Genomic DNA, 17,176 nt, shown 5'->3' with positions numbered 1-17,176 from the left:
ATGCATGCTGCGGCAGTTTCTGCTAAGAAAGAACGCAAGACCGACGTGGCTTTTTTTTATTTATTTATTTATTAAATTAACAAATTATCTGTTAATAATGGTACTTAGTTACTAAAGGCAGAAAAAGATAAGTTAAAAGTTAGCTAAATTTAAATGATTATAAATATTGCATGCAATTAGTTTAAGAGACAGTTCAGGGGATAGGGTTAGACAGAGGGAGTTATAATTATGGCATAAAACCCTAAAAGGTTCATGATCAGCATAATTAGACCTACATATGGGTAGACGGATAGGCCTAAAAGTACGGGTAGGTCTGGATGGAACGGCCAAGTCAATCTGACCCAAGAGAGTTTGGGAGTCAACAGTCCCAAGAAGGAGCTTGTGCACGAACATTACGCCATTGCATATTCTGCGATGGTGCAACGACGGCAGGTCAATAAGATTTAGCCTAGACCGGTAGGGTGGCAAGATTCTACCCGAGTCCCAGTTAAAGTTCCGAAGGGCAAAAATTAAAAATTGCTTTTGCACGGATTCAATAACAGCCTGCTGCTCTTTATACTGCGGGCTCCACACACAAGAACAATACTCCAATATAGGACGTACTAACGAGATGTACAATTGTTTCGTAACGTACGGGTCGTCAAACTCCTTGGACCAACGCTTGATGAACGCCAAAACACCCTTAGCTTTATTTACAGTTGCAGCTATATGGGTGTTGAAACACATCTTATGATCAAAAAGGACTCCGAGGTCATTTGAACTCGAAATTCGCTCAAGGACATGATTTCCTAGAACATATGAGACAAAATGAGGAGCGCGACGGTAAAATGTCATAAGTTTGCATTTGGAAAGGTTCAGAAAAAGAAGATTAGTTGAACACCACAATAGTAGTTCACTTAGATCAAGTTGAAGGCGTGTGTGCAAATACCAATCAGAGTAAGAAAGACAGATTTTGACATCATCAGCATACATTAGTGTAGTAGAGTATGTTATAACTTGAGGAAGGTCGTTCACAAATAAAATAAACAGAAGCGGGCCCAGATGACTTCCCTGTGGCACACCTGAAGTAACATTAACAGTATTTGACAACACGTTAGAAAACAAAACACGTTGAGTACGGTTAGAGAGATAGGACAAAATCCAATCTAGAAGATTCGTTGGGAACCCTAATAAGGAGAGCTTTTGAATAAGCAGAGCATGGTTCACAGAATCGAATGCCTTGCTGAAGTCCGTAAAATTTACATCCGTCTGCAAACCAATTTGAAAACCACGGTGGATTAGGTTAGAAAACTCAAGAAGGTTAGTCGATGTTGAACGATGTCTGAAAAAACCGTGTTGCGACGGAGATATCAAGCTGCAACAAAGATGTTGCAGTTGCCGGGTGACCAGGAACTCAAGAAGCTTCGGGATGGCGGAAAGCTTTGCGATACCACGATAGTTTTCAATGTTTGATCTTGAACCTTTTTTGTGAAGCGGAATGATGTAGGACTCATTCCAAATTACTGGGAGACAAGACTGTGCCAAGGAGAGGTTGAAGAGAAAGGTCAAGGGTTTGCAAAGGGACTGGGCACAGTGTTTTAAGATGCAACTTGGTACCTTATCTGGACCCGCAGAAAACGATATGTCCATAGATGACAAACCTTCAAGAACAACGCTTTCCTCGAAAAAGGGCAGAAAAATACTGTTAGCTTGAGGTAGCTGGTACGGATACGGAGTGGATGCGTTGTAAATATGAGACGAGTACGTTGTTTGGAAAAAGTTAGCGAATAAATTTGCAATACCAACAGCAGAAGCTTCTGTTTTGTTCTGGTAATGAAGGGACGGAGGAAAAACGTTTGACTTGCGCTTAGAATTAACGAACGAATAGAATTTTTTAGGATCACTACGAAAATTACTACTACATTGTGAAAGGTAATGATTATAACACTGACTATTGACGGCAAGGAACAGAGAGCGAGCGGAGGAGTATAGAGCTAAGGCCAACGTGGAGCCCGACTTCTGGTACTTTTTATAGAGCCGGGATTTATTATTTTTTAAGTATGACAAATACTTGGAGAACCAGGGAGGCTTGGACGATACAGGTACAGTGATATCTGGAACAAACGTATTAAGGGCGGAGTAAATAGAACTATAAAACGAGTTAACAGTTGCATCTATGTTCGGTAATGAATAAAGAAACGACCAATCAACACGCGAGAGATGTAGATCTAAATCAATAAAGTTTTTTTTGCGAAAACACTTTATGTGACAAGGAGCCATGGAACTGTCAGCACCTCCAGATTGTGTACACTCCAGTGATATCAACAAAGTTGGATGGTAAGGATCTTCAGGGAGAGATATTGGGCTTGCTCTAGATACAGTAGCAAGAGAACCATCGTTAACAAAAACGAGGTCAAGAAGTCTGTCCCTAATGTTTTTAACGGCATTAATTTGGACAAGGGAAATATCCGTTAGCCCATTGATAAAGTCATTATGGCAATTGGGAAACAACAGGTTAGCGTCATTACAAGGCAGCCAAGAAAGAAATGGGAGGTTAAAGTCCCCCATGACAATAATTCGATCATTGCACCCTAATGTAGAAACAACATTATTAATTGCTGAAAGGTGGTGTAAGTAAAGCTCAGCATCAGACCTGGGAGGAATGTAAGAGCAGGTTAAATAGAAAAATGCGGAGCCAACACGAACTTTGACTGCAACAAATTCAATTCCATGAATGTTATTGAATGGGAATAACTCAGATGAGAAAACAGATTTAACTGCAATCAGAACCCCACCTGCAAAAGATGGGCGGTCCATTCTATAAATAGTGTAACTATCAATGAAAATTTCGTGATCATTGACAGAGGAGTTAAGCCAGGTTTCGGTAAACGCGATGGCATCGAAATCAAAGGACGCGCTATTAGTATGAATTTGACGCAACTTTCCCAGCAAACTGCGAACGTTCTGATAGTGCATGGAAAAATAGTACATCAGTTTTTTGGAGCATGTTCGGTAATTCTTGGATTCGAGTTCGAATCTTTGAGAAGGAACTCATGCACAATTGTATGCTCAGGCCATATTGACGGTTCTAGAGAACAGGATAGTAAAGAATCAGGGAGAAGAATTTTAAATGATGATATGTTGCGCTTATGTTTAAATGAAAATTTAGTCACAACTATATCAACAGGCGAAGTGTTAAGTTTAGTGGCAAGATGTTGTTTAACATCCTCCGTTGTAGCCTCAGGAATAAGACGAGAAACAAATATTGCTTTCCGAGGGACCACTGCTTTAAGTTGAAGTCCCGAGCGAGATCGAGATGGTGGAGCCACACCTAACAAAAACAATTAGAACACCTGAATACCCGACTGAATCGAAAAAGCTTCTTCAATTGGAAAAGCCCATTCCACTTTCACCAGATGAAGCTTTAGCTTACCTCCTGGAAAATTCACTCAACAAACAGCAGTATACAAACACTAGGCTTTTAAATAAAAGTCATAACTGCGACATTTATCATAGCTATAATCAAGTAATGAAAACTAAATTACAGTGCCTACCGGAGTGCATAGAAGTAATGGAAACTACTGCTCGAGTGCCATTACAAAATCTTTGGATCATACAGCACATCGAATAATTAAATTGCAGTCCGATGTTTTCAAGCAGTTCCCGGATGCATCTGAAATCAAATTAATCTGCTGCTACGGATTTGATGGCTCCACGGGTCATAGTATATACAAGCAGAAGTTTTTAATTGAAATACCTGGCAGTCAGCTTTCAGATCAATCTTTATTTGTAACTTCTGTTACACCCATACAAATTACAGACACCTATCATCGGAACATCTGGACAAATAGAACACCGCAGTCTATTCGATTTTGCAGACCGCTAAAAATTGATCTAGTAAAAGAAACTACTGCACACATAATTATAGAAAAAAAAGATTTAGATTTTCAAATTAACACTCTTAAACCCTTTGTTTATAAATTAGTTGAGAATGTTGGTGGGTGGTCCTGGAGGGTGGTGAGGGGTGGTGTGTTGCAAGAACAAGTACAAGTATACAAGCATATGTACAAAATTTAAAAGCTCTAGCTTTAATTTCGAGCTCTTTGTTAAACAAATCTGAGGTGCTGGCATGGGGGGTAATGGCGTAGTCGAATCTAAAAAAAAAAAAAAACTGAAATTTTATAAAAATACTCAAAATAATTGTGCAAAGTTTTAAGGCTCTAGACTTTATGCCAAAAAAAAACGACGTCTGGACCATAGTGCATTGGTAGGCTCAGGTGCTGCCATGTTGAGGTTTTAAAAAAGTCACTAAGCACGACCGAAAGAGACACCCTGTATACGTATAAACGTGGGAAAGAGCAACGCGATTACAGATGATGCGTTTACCTGTGCGGCTGTGCGAGCTGTCCGATTCCGCTTGTGTGTATTAGTGAGTTCACTGCACTGCCTACTGCACTGCACTGACCGAATTGTCGCGACAGGGAAATGAATAGCCAGCAATGCGTGTATGTACGAATGTTTTAGCACCGAATTGTGCTTAAACGCCGAAAATTTTATAAGACTAATAAATGTCGATCGCGAACGATTATTAATTGACACTGCAATTTAGAGATCACGTCGGGGTCACCAAATTTTCTGTGAAGATAATTTTTTTTATCCCCGATCGGCCGACTAATTATTTTGAATTAAATAAAACTCGGCGCACAAATAAAATTTGCTATATGTATTTTAATGTGTGACGTCCAAATTGCAAGTGTGCCTTGCCTGCCCTTTACATTGCCGCTCCGATCGCTAAGCGCAGCTTCCCTCGGCAGACGTCGGAAGGCAGACGCAAAGCGGCGATAGCGAAGAGCGAGCTGGTAGAGAGCGTTTAGCAGGGCAAGCAAGCGCAAAGCTTTTACAAAATTCGAGTGACATAGACATCAGTAACACACAAAATAAGCGGCTGAGGGCCAAGAATTAGTTGCTATTTGGCAAGCAGCTAATCGGCTGGGTTCTGCTCCGCACACAGCTTAAAGTAAAACATATTTTCTGCTTTATCTCTATCCTACGACGTTTCCGCTGCCGTTTTCACAACGTTCCCGCTCAATTGTTGTTGCAAACAAAAATCCATACTTATTTGTTTTTTATCATATGGTCATTTTTTTTTTTTAAAAGAAAGATAGAAAACAAAAATTTTTAGTCTGGATTTGGATCAGATCGGCTTATTATTAAAGCCAGAATGAAGAAAACCATTTAGAGTGGTTACGTAGCCATGCGTTCACTCTCTTTAGCTGACCCGGCAGAAGTTGTTCTGCCACGCAACAAAAAAATGTTCTTAATTAAATGTGGCTTTATAGAGAACAATTTTTAGACGACCCGGTGCATTTTTTTCCGCCTCACTGGCAATAAATAAGCAGTTTTTGTGATTTTATCATGTTCATTTTTGTATTTTAACGATTCTTTAACGGTTTTTTTTATACCCGATACTCAAAATGAGTATTGGGGTATATTAGATTTGTGGTAAAAGTGGATGTGTGTAACGTCCAGAAGGAATCGTTTCCGACCCCATAAAGTATATATATTCTTGATCAGCATCAATAGCCGAGCCCTGATTGAGCCCTGTCTGTCTGACCGTCCGCCCGTCTGTCCGTCGCTATTAGCGCCTAGTGCTCAAAGAGCTAGAGCAACGATGTTTTGGATCCAGACTTGTGTGATATGTCACTGCTACAGGAATATTTCAAAACATCGCCCCGCCCACTTCCGCCCCCACAAAGGACGAAAATCTGTGGCACCCACAATTTTAAGGATACGAGAAAATCGTAGAGAATGACCATATCTTTTAGACTGCAGAATCTGAATTGGATCGTATCATTATTATAGCCAGCATCAAGAAAACAATTTCATTTTTTCTCGCCCTGTCTCTCTCTAACACACACGTAGCATAGGCGGCTTTGCTTAGAGTAAAACATTAGCGCCTAGATCTCAGAGACTACAAAAGCTAGAGCAACCAAATTTGGTATCCACACTCCTGAGATATCGGACCTTGACAAGTTTGTTTCAAAATTTCGCCAAAGGACGAAAATCTGGGGGTATCCACAAATCTCAGAGACTATTCACGCTAGGTTAACCAAATTTGGTATCCGCACTCCTGTTAGATCTCACTATAAAATGTATATCTCAGAATTTCGCCCCACCCCTTTCCGCCCCCACAAAGGACGAAAATCTGTTGCATCCACAATATTACAGATTCGAGAAAACTAAAAACGTACAATCATAGAGAATGACCATATCTATCAGATTGCTGAATCTGGATCAGATCGGATCATTTTTATAGCCAAGAGGAACAAATCAATTTGCAGTGGTTACGCAGCGCCCGACGTCACGGTCAGACTGATTTTCTCTCGCACGCACTCTTTGTCGTGTCGTTTAATATTAGCGGCGTCTGCCGGAGAAGAGCCATACTGACTAGGTATCGGGTATAAATGTAGAGTTGCGGTCTCCGCAGCAACTCACCCCCGTTTCCTTTTTTTTTGTTTGGTTTTTTTCTTTTGTCAAGCCCTTTTGTGATACACAACATTTTTTTTCTTTTTATCGCTGAATGTGTACTAAGCGCAAATCCAGAGAGCAGCTGAACCGATTTGGCTGAAAATTGGTAGAGAGGTAGATTAGATTCAGACGACTGCTATAGGATAATTTGTATCCCGCTCGACCGCGTTTTCGTGTGGTGACATGACATAAACGTCAGCACAGTAGGCTGTGTGTCACAGGCACCGGCTTGGCTGTGTTTTTCAAAGCATGAAATCATTATTTCCAGTCCAGCGCGCTCGAAGGGGTAGATATTGCCTCGCACTCGGTTAGCTGGCAGCGCTCCCATCAGCTGTGTTGCAGCGAGCGGCCGACGACGAAAGCATGGTATGCAGCCACGGATCACCCTGCGGGCAAGTTTCCTGCAATTGATTACCCAATATCTCTGTCGCAAAAAGGCACATAGCGATTGTGCCCCGGCATGTAAATTCTTTCGATGTGTGAGTTCAACAAGCGCCTCTACCACTTTATGGTTGCTCGGCATTAAGATGGGATGCCTTGTGTCAAATGGCAATTCGGCATTGGACAACCTTCCGCCGACTCGAATAATAGTTATTCCCTCTTCCTCTTGTAAAAACGGGCTTAAACTCTGAATTCTCGCTGATTTGATCACCTTTCCCTCTTTAAGCTTAATGAATTCCTCATGCAAGCTCAACTGCTGCACATTATATACAATATAGCGCAATCCGCCCTCCATTTCAGCTGCAGTAAGGTTGCCTGTTTCATTTGAGTTTGATCTCAACGATATTCTACGCCAGCGAAAAATATAGCTAAAAACTCGCTGCAATTTGAGGAAATCATTAGCAAATTTGCATCTCCCCACGACATCTAACTTCTCATTACTTTCTACCTTTCCAACTGTCAGCGAGAACTTACATTTCCTCTCCTCTGGAACTGTTTGTATTTCCTCACTCCAATTACATTTCCTCTCCTCTGGAACTGTTTGTATTTCCTCACTCCAATTAAATTTGGTCCAGTCATCTGCTGCGTCCATTACAAATTCTGGACCGTTCCACCACATCGTTGACTTGCTCAATTCGGTTACCAATAATCCCCTAGATACAATATCTGCAGGGTTTGATTTGGTGTCGACCTTGAACCAATCCTGTACATGTGTGAGCTCTTGTATTTGAGCCACCCTATTGGCAACGAAGGTGGTCCATCGACTAGCATGTGACGACAGCCAATTTAACACAATTGTGGAGTCCGTGAAATAGTTAACCTTCTCTACTGGTATGTGAAGACAGGCGCATACCTTTGCCATTAGCTTGGCCACTAACAATGCCCCTTGTAACTCTAAGCGTGGCAATGATGTTACCCTAACTGGGGCTACTTTGGACTTGGCCGTTACCAGTCGCACCGAAATTCCTCCCCCTTCATCTCTAACACGAGCATAAATTACGCCGCCGTAAGCTCTGTTGGATGCGTCAGAGAAACCAAACAGTTGCAAAGTGCATGGGTCGGCCGTAATTGGAATTGAGGATCGCGGAATTGAAAATTTGTCAATTAGTTTCAGTTCTTCTCTATATCGAAGCCATTGAGTTGCGTAGCTTGCTGGTAACTCCTCGTCCCAATCCTGCTTTAGAAGCCAAAGTTCCTGAACAAAGATCTTGCCCAAGATCAGCAAGGTACTCAAGAACCCTAACGGATCAAACACCTGAGCCAATTCGGACAGCACTGATCGCTTCGTGGCGATTGCGGAGATCTTTATGTTAAAGCAAAATTGGAATTTGTCCTCTAGACTTGACCAATATATCCCCAAAGTTTTAGCTGCGTCCTCTGTTTTTAGCATCAGGGGCTCTAGGCTGGTGTTGTTGTCCATTCCTTGATAATTGCTGCGCCATTTGTGCTGCTCGAACTTTCCTAGCCCTAATAATTCGGTCACTTGTTCTTTCAACTTTGTCAGTTCCTCTTTTGATTCGGCTCCACACAGCATATCATCCATATAGAAACTTCGCTTTACTGCCTCTCTAGCTAACGGAAATTTTTCCGCGTACCTATCGACCAAGTAATAGAGGCAACGTACTGCCAGGAACGGCGCCGAATTTGTTCCATAAGTGACCGTGTTTGGGCGTAGCACCTGGATAGGATCCGAAACGTTGCATCGCCATAGAATGCATTGATAGTTTCTATGTGGTTCCGCAACCAATATTTGACGGTACATTTTCTTTATGTCGGCCGTAAGGGCGTATCTATAGAAACGGAACCTGGTCAAAGTCTCGAACAGATCAGGCTGCAACGTTGGACCAACCAAGGTTGCGTCGTTCAGTGACCTGCCGTTGCTAGATCTACATGAGGCATCAAATACGACTCGTAACTTGGTCGTCAAACTCTCGGGGCGAATAACCGGATGATGTGGCATGAAGTATTCGACCTTTTCTTGTCCGGCGGGCTCTATTGCCTTTAAATGCCCTAACTGGCGATATTCTTCAATAAATTGAACATATTGTTCCTTCAGCGCTTGGCTACGATTTAACCTCTTCTCTAAATTCAAGAACCTGGTAAGTGCGATTTGATAAGTTTCGCCTAACTCAACTTTAGGATTCTTAAAGGGCAGAGCTACCACTAAATGTCCTGAGGCCTCCTGCTTAACATGCGTCACAAAACAATCTTCGCACTGTTTTTCTTCCTCAGTGAACTTATCTACTGTTTCAGGGACTTCTTCACACTTCCAAAACCTTTGTACGAGCTCTTGCAGCTGATCATTTTTCGACACCTTTCGTTCAATGTCAGTTGCTAACAGTGCAACTTCAGAAGATTTCGTGAATTCACCTACGACGACCCAGCCTAACAGAGACTTTTGAAGCCTTGGAAGGTGTGCTCCTAGTTTTATTTGCCCTGCTACAATTAGCTTGAAAAACAATGTGACCCCAACTAGCATGTCAATATCTTCCCCGGACTGAAATGTAGGGTCGGCCAGCGTAACTCCCTTGGGTGGAACCCACTCCGAACAAATTCCTGAGCTTGTTGCGTTATACTGAGTTATTTCCTTCAGCACACAGAAGTCCTCGGTAGTCATATATCTGGTGACTCTAGATTTAAAAGTCGCTTGCACCTCTCCCATAACTTGAGATGTTGCATTTCCAATACCACTGAGTTGTATGACTGAGTCGCGCATTTCTAGGCGCAGGGCCGAGACTATCCTAGCCGTCAGAAAATTTAATTGACTACCGGAATCTAACACGCACCTGCAATTGCGATATGCTCCGTCTATAGCTTTGATTTGAACTACAGCGGTCGCAAGAAAGTTGGTGGATGATCTAGACAATAGGGAGCTATGCAGTGACTTTGGCTCTTGCAACTCCTGCCCTTTGAGCCCCGGCTCATTGGCAACAATAGGTATCTCTCGATGCAGAAGTTCATGATGCGGCTTGCTGCAAATCCTACATCGCGGACCATTACAGTTTCTAGTTGTATGTCGCTTGCTAAAACAAATCAGGCACAGCGAATGCTTCTTCGCCTCATGGTAACGTTGTACTGGTGATAGTTCGTTAAACCTTTGACACCCTTTCAATCCATGGGTCCCAGGACAAACGTAGCAGCCATTGCTGCCTATTGTTGCAGCTAAGGTCGCATTTTTCATCTCACCTTTACCACTGGGTCGGGCTCCATTGCCTCGCCGAACTTCCCTATTTGCCATATTAACTCCTCTGTTTATCAGAAACTGCGATAACAATGACCACGACGGTAACTTTTGGCAATCCCACTCAACTTCCCACCTATCCATTGTATCTTCATCAAGCTTTGTGCGAATCAGATGGAAAATTACTGCATCCAGAATCTCCTTATCGTCGCTTAACGACTTGAGTGCTACTAATTGGGCATTTACATTGTCTACCAGCACTCTCAGTCCCTCTGAGTCGGGTCTTTTTAGCCGCCTTAAGTTGAATAGCTTCTGTACATGTGATTGCAGAATAATTGCCTTATTTTCATAGCGATCTTTCAATAATCGTAGTGCCTTGCGATAATTAGGCCCTGTTAATTCCAAACCCTCAATCGCACTTAACGGTCCAGCTCCTAACGATGATCTCAAATGAATAAATTTAGACAACTCATCCAATTCAGAGTCTGATTCTATTAGAGTAGCAAAGGTGTTGTACCAGCTGGTCCATTCCGTAAACTTTCCAGCGAACTCAGGCAGCTTTAGCTTGGGAAGTCTCGATGAACGAGACACCTGTGTGCTATTTAGAAGATCACCTACATTGGACTGCCGCCGTCCCCTATTTCCAAGACAGCTTAGTAACTTGGCCTTTAATTCGCAATAAACCTCCTCAGCTTCATAGCGGCTTTCATATTCGCTGGCGTCCTCGCTATCGTGTTCAATTTTAGCCTGAATGTTGCAGAACTGATTAAAGTTTGTCTCAATTAGACTTAACCTGGCTTCCAGCTCCGCTGCCGTCATGGAGTCGCTATTTTTTTCGATATAGACCTTGTTACGGACAAAGGTCACTTCGCCGTTCGAGAAGTGAGCACCTCCGCATCTTTACCCTTTCTAGGTGCCATTTGCACTGACTATTTACACCGGTGTTACCCTTGACAATTTAACAATAAAAAATACTCAATATTGGCATGAGTAAGTAACACGGTACCAAGTTTAGCCACTCTATTCAATAATCGGCTAACTTTAAATTCTCACTACACTGCCCAATTCAATAATTGATCAACAATTGACCACTGTGCGCCACTGTACCAAAATGTGTACTTGCGCCCCAACGAACCGGCAGGCAAAGAAGAAACGACTACAAAGTTAAATCAATGTCAAATAGCAATTACTGTTCTTTAGGTGCCGGCTTGTAACTGCATATATATGCAAGTATGTATGTGCCTTGCTTCAACGTATAGCAGTGCACGCAATAGGCTGTATGTGTGTATGCAGCTACCTAAGCGCTCAAGCTAACTGTAATTGTAATCTGCTTTCTACACGAGACCCCGCTTACAGAACAATTAAAGCGCAGAAGTCTCAAAGCCGCGACCACTTGACACTAAAACAATTGTATTGTTTTAAGATTATTCACACACATCGAATTGGAACTAAACATGCCTGCAAGAAATATTAGATGCTCAAAGCAGTTCACACTCACAATTCGATACCGAAGCCGCTGTCGCACTCGCCGTCAGCCAGACTCAGGGTGAAATATTTATTGAGTTCCAGTCGTGAACTCCATCCGGTAATTGAACCTTCTCCAAAGGTCCCTGCTCGGGCGCCAAATGTACGAGCTAAGTCCCTCCAACAGTTTTCCAGTGGAATCCGTCTACACAATTAAGACCTTCCTTAATCCGCTCGATGTAGTTCCTTGCTCGTTCGTTTTATTTCGTATTTCGTAAATCTAGTGATCATAATTCAGATCGTTTTGGCTCGATACTATTGATACTATCGATTGCGCTTCTTTATATGTACATAATGTAACGCGCCAACTTCAAATGAATTCACAATTTTAGTAATATTTACATATTAATTCAAATATTCAAATTGTTAACCTTTATAAAGTAATTTAATCCTATATTCTATTAAGGGGCGTCAACAGAAACGTTTACGCGTTTTTTTGTTTGGAATTTTTTTAAAATTATGTTAGTAATTTTTATTCTTTTTAATGCCTCTTTAAAAAGCCGTAATTCAAAAGGATACGAAATATAGGGATATAAACTACTGAAGAAGAACAAAAAGTACTCCCTCGACATGCTCTCCATCGAACCCAACTAACCTCTGACACAAATACAGAGATAATATGTCAGAAGATATTTTAGATCAAAATCGTGTAAGTTCCAGAAATCCCGATCTTGAAATAAATGAATGACGCATTTAATCGAGAATTGTGAAACGGGAACGTAAATATGATCACCAGGAATTGAATTTAGGAGTTCAAGTAAATGTACCCTTTGTACATTTGTACTCTTTGTCGCTCAATGTAGCCATACTGACTACAAATGTATCGGGTATAAATGTAGAGTTGCGGTCAAAATGCTTTGTAACAATGCGGCTTGAAACAAATTGACCATTATTATGCTCATGCAATCAATTTTGCAATTGTTCTATCATTTCACGTTCAGTCGCAGTAAAAAATGCTCAGCGCTATTCTAGTTCAATTGCAAAATAAACAACGAAATAGATATATAATAGATGTAGATCTGATGGAAATTATTCGTTTGAATGTTTGAAAGCAATTTTGAAAGAACATTGCAAGAATTGTTCATTTTGATAATAAGATGCGATTACCTTATAACTCGGATTGTAGCCGGATTGGTCAACAGCTTCGGTACCAAATGATTGCATTTGAAAACATCTGTTATATTTTTGTGTATACAGCAGGAAATGTTTTGATTGGATTATATTTCCATAGAGAAACGAATACAATGGCTCTGGCGGATATGTCGAAACGGGCAATTTCCCTTCAATGCATTGCAATGCTTTTTGCTTATATATGTATGTAAACGGGGTGGTGTGTTGCAAGTACAAGTAAAAGTATACAAGTACATATATGTACAAAATTTGAAAGCTCTAGCATTAATTTCGAGCTCTGTGCTAAAAAAATCGGAATTGCTGTCTATGGCATGATGTAGAAGGGGGGTGATGGCGTGGTCGAATCTAAAAAAAAAAGAACCCGAAATTTAAAAAAAATACTCTTAATATGTGCAAAGTTCCAAGGCTCTAGCTTTAAAACTAGACTTTATGAAACAAAAAAAACGACTTCTGGACCATAGTGCATTGCAGGGCTGACACACGATAGACAATGAACCGATATCAACGCGGCGAAGATTTTTGTGGACGATTGCTGAATCTTGTTCGAAAGCAGCGCCATTTAAGTCTACATTTCCGACTGGTCTTCTTCCAGTAACATTTTGTCGAATTTAAGGTAATTGTGCACCGCGAACCTGTGCAATTTGTGCACGTCTCCTTTAATTTTCTTCTGCACGTGCCAGCCGTTCGCAATTGATTCTATACTTCAAATGAAGAACTAAATGTTTCCATTTTATTACAGTCAGTCCTGACTCGTTTTGCTATATAGTTTGGACTGGTAACAAAAAAATTTCTTGCTAACAAGATGATGCTGACTATGTAATATGCTACTCACACTGACGACCATCCACCATCCATTTCGGCGATGGTCCGTAAGGTTTTGCAGTTCCGAATATTTCCCAGTTAGTCCAACATGCATTTTGGATGTTCCGATGATTTTCAAATGAAACCCTAAAAAACAATGAATGTCAATAAAAACTAGTTCGCGCCTAGACATATTTCAAATCTTAATTCGAATTTTAAATCCTTGACGACTAAAATATGAAAAATACAACAGACAAAATACGAAATGGAGAGATCTGAAATTTGTCGTAATAAGTAAACAACTATATACTATATACAAATGTATGTACATATGTCTTACTTTCTTTTTTTATGATTAGTATTTTGCAGCCATTAAAAATACAAACAATACACGCAAGTCGAAATGGACTGCATATATTGAGAATCTCTCTTAAACATTTGGCATGATAGTACTGCGGATTTGCGGGGGTCCCGAAATAATTCCGTTAACGTCGACCGCGACAGATTCAACTACGGCTCTAATATTACTTCTGAAACCAAGGCTCCGCATCAATGCGGATTAACTGGTAAATCTTCTGGAGATTGTTCGGAAAATGCTTAAAGTCCAGAAGAAGCATGAGGATGAGAACCAGGAAACCAAGAGAGAGATACTCCAGCAAATTACGAGCAGCCAATTTTTAAGGGAGTCCAAAGAGTAACATTTATTGCATTGTATTGTGCATATATGGATTGTATTATTATAGTCTGTAATAATTGTGAAAATTTCACAATTCAGACCAAAACTTTGTAATTTCATGCTCATCAGCTGCTTTTTGTCGGATTGTCAAAAAATTTCACCGTTCCCCCGTGATATGCTAATAGGCTTTGCACACTGAGCCCATCCCGGGGGAATGGTGTGATCTTTTGACAGATGTGAAACTCCGATTCACACTGGCACCATCCACCATCCGTCAAAAACAGCTAATGCCAAAAACAAGTGCATTAAATTTGCGCGGAAGATTTATTAATTTTTGGTTCTTATAATGGATGGCCGTGTTTCAACAGCAAAATATTTGCGAACAGCCCGATAGCAGCAACAGTTCTGGTGATTTTACTCAGTCAGCAGAACAGATACGATCTGCAATCGCAAAATATTGTTTAGACCATATTGTTTTGGGTCGCTTTGGCGGGGCCGTTTGTTGCCAGAAATGGTGCTGGAGCTACATGATCCGTCCAGATTCGACTCGATAATGTTCGAAAAAAAACTCATTATTAAAGAATAAATTATGCATAACAAAGCAATTACAGAGCATACAAATATTTGTTCTATGTTGGCAGTCGTCTGCCATTTATTCGCCACACACTTGCAACTTCAGCCTGGCAGACTCGGCCATGCCGCATTCAATCTCATCGCCAGCCTTGAATGCATCCGAGCCATTGGGCATGATTGTTGTTGTTTTTTGTTTATTTTGTCACAATCATTGTTTACGTTTTCGCAGTGAATACCATTTTTTCGATGTGAGTGACAATTATTCAGAGTTGCATTTGAAAACCATCCAAAATGGATGTTGGACTAACTGGGAAATTTTACTGACCATCCCCGAAATGGATGGTGGATGGTCATCAGTGTGAATACCCTATAAGTGTGCAGAGCCTATTAATATATGATACACAAATTTGAGCAAATTGGATGAAACGTCACTGACAATCCATTTCCTACATTCCCACTTGGACTTTTTTCCACCAAACTGTACCTGACGTTAGTAATGGAACAACGGGATCAAGGTGTTTGGGATCATAATAGGCAAGGAACACCAGCCACGCCACAATTTAAAATGAATTTAATGAAAATTGGAATGCAATTGTACCAATCACAGATGTTATTAGTTCTACCCGTAAAATTACAGCAGACAACAATTCTTTCAAAGGCTCAATACTAGACCTCAGAACTTGCATATTTTTAAAGGATTAAGACAGAAAAATTCTGATGACGCTAAAGTTCGTTTTATGAAAAGTAGATTTGAAAACGATCTGCATATTTTCATTTTTGTTTGCATATTTTCATAAAATGCATATGCATAATATAAGCCAAAATATTCAAAAAATGAAAAAATGCAAAGAATATGCAAATTATGCAAAAATATGTAACAAAATAATCAAATCCAAAAAAAATTTGAAAGCGATTTAGAAGGTTGTATAGGTATTGAAATTGCAGTAAACAAATAAAATTTTCTCTAAATTATTTATTAAGAGGCTCTGACGTTTCTCTCCAAATATTATTTTGTACGCGGAAAAGCTTCTTTCAACGTCACAGGAAGTAATTGGAGCAAATTTATATTTTACTATATTTTCATTTGTGACTGGTTCGATTGCAGACAGATCTTCAGCATTAAGATTTAATATACTATTTATTTTTGAAATGATTATAAAATCAGGATTTCTTTTTAAAATTGCTTCAAATTTCTTTTTTAAATCCATTCCAAAATCACCAGTTATGTTATAGACAATATTTTCAGCTTCCTTTAATAAGTCCATTGACTTTGCTAATGTTATTAGCTTCTCTTTGTCGTTCTCTTTGTAGTGACCAACGAAAATCTGGGGCATCCACAAATCTCAGAGACTATTAAGGCTAGAATAACCAAATTTGGTATCCGCACTTCTGTTAGATCTCACTATAAAACGTATATCTCAGAATTTCGCCCCACCCCCTTCCGCCCCCACAAAGGACGAAAATCTGTTGCATCCACAATATTGCAGATTCGAGAAAACTAAAAACGCAGAATCATAGATAATGACCATATCTATCAGACTGCTGAATCTGGATCAGATCGGATCATTTTTATACCCAAAAGGAACAAATCAATTTGCACTGGCTACGCAGCGCCCGACGTCACGCTCAGACTGATTTTCTGTCTCTCTCGCACGCACTCTTTGTCGTGTCGTTTAATATTAGCGGCGTCTGCCGGAGGAGAGCCATACTGACTAAGTATCGGGTATAACTGTAGAGTTGCGGTGTCCGCAGCAACTCACAACGTTCCCCCTCGTTTACAATGCTCTTGGCACATTTTTTTATTCTTGTGTCCCACTTTCATGTCCGATTAGATCTGGAAAACCCCCTGGGTTAACAAAAGAGTTATCCAGCCTAAAAAACTTAAAGTCAAGACTTTATAAAAAATTTCAGGAAGTTGGTTCTCCTACTTCTCACTCTCGCTATGTAATAGCTCGGTCAAACTTTCAGTTCTTAATGCACAATGCTATAAGAACTACCTATCTCGATGCAGGATACGTTTTTCTCAGGACCCTAAACAGTTATACTGCTTCGTAAACAGTAAGCGTAGAACGTCCGCACACCCATCCTCGCTATCATTTCGTAATGCGTCGGCAAATAATGATCAGGCAATTGCCGATCTTTTTGCCAAATTTTTCCAAAACACCTATTCTGAGGAAAGCTACTCTGGTCATCCGTACCCATACGGTTTACCGCGGTCGAACGGCATTTTCAGTCCCTTGTTAAATGAATGTTCTTTACTTCATGATCTTCGAATAGTTAAGCCGGTGTTTTCACCGGGTCCAGACGGGGTTCCAGGTTGTGTACTCAGGTACTGCGCCGAG

General features: G+C 40.6%; 1 protein-coding gene and 1 long non-coding RNA gene across 5 annotated transcripts in view; both read left to right on the top strand.

Annotated features, from left to right (window-relative positions):
* LOC117186501 (rhophilin-2-like) overlaps positions 1-17,176 on the top strand; it is a 140,647-nt gene that overhangs the window by 67,247 nt on the left and 56,224 nt on the right. The window lies entirely within an intron of this gene.
* On the top strand, positions 13,316-15,657 carry LOC117186503. Its single transcript, XR_004471556.1, has 3 exons — positions 13,316-13,397; positions 13,524-13,906; positions 13,955-15,657. It is a non-coding gene; the product is annotated as an uncharacterized LOC117186503 (long non-coding RNA).

The sequence above is a fragment of the Drosophila miranda genome, chromosome XR (assembly GCF_003369915.1).
Source record: "Drosophila miranda strain MSH22 chromosome XR, D.miranda_PacBio2.1, whole genome shotgun sequence".
Classification (NCBI taxonomy): Eukaryota; Metazoa; Arthropoda; class Insecta; order Diptera; family Drosophilidae; genus Drosophila; species Drosophila miranda.
Note: the sequence above shows the minus strand (reverse complement) of the source record. Positions and strands in the feature narration are given on the sequence as shown.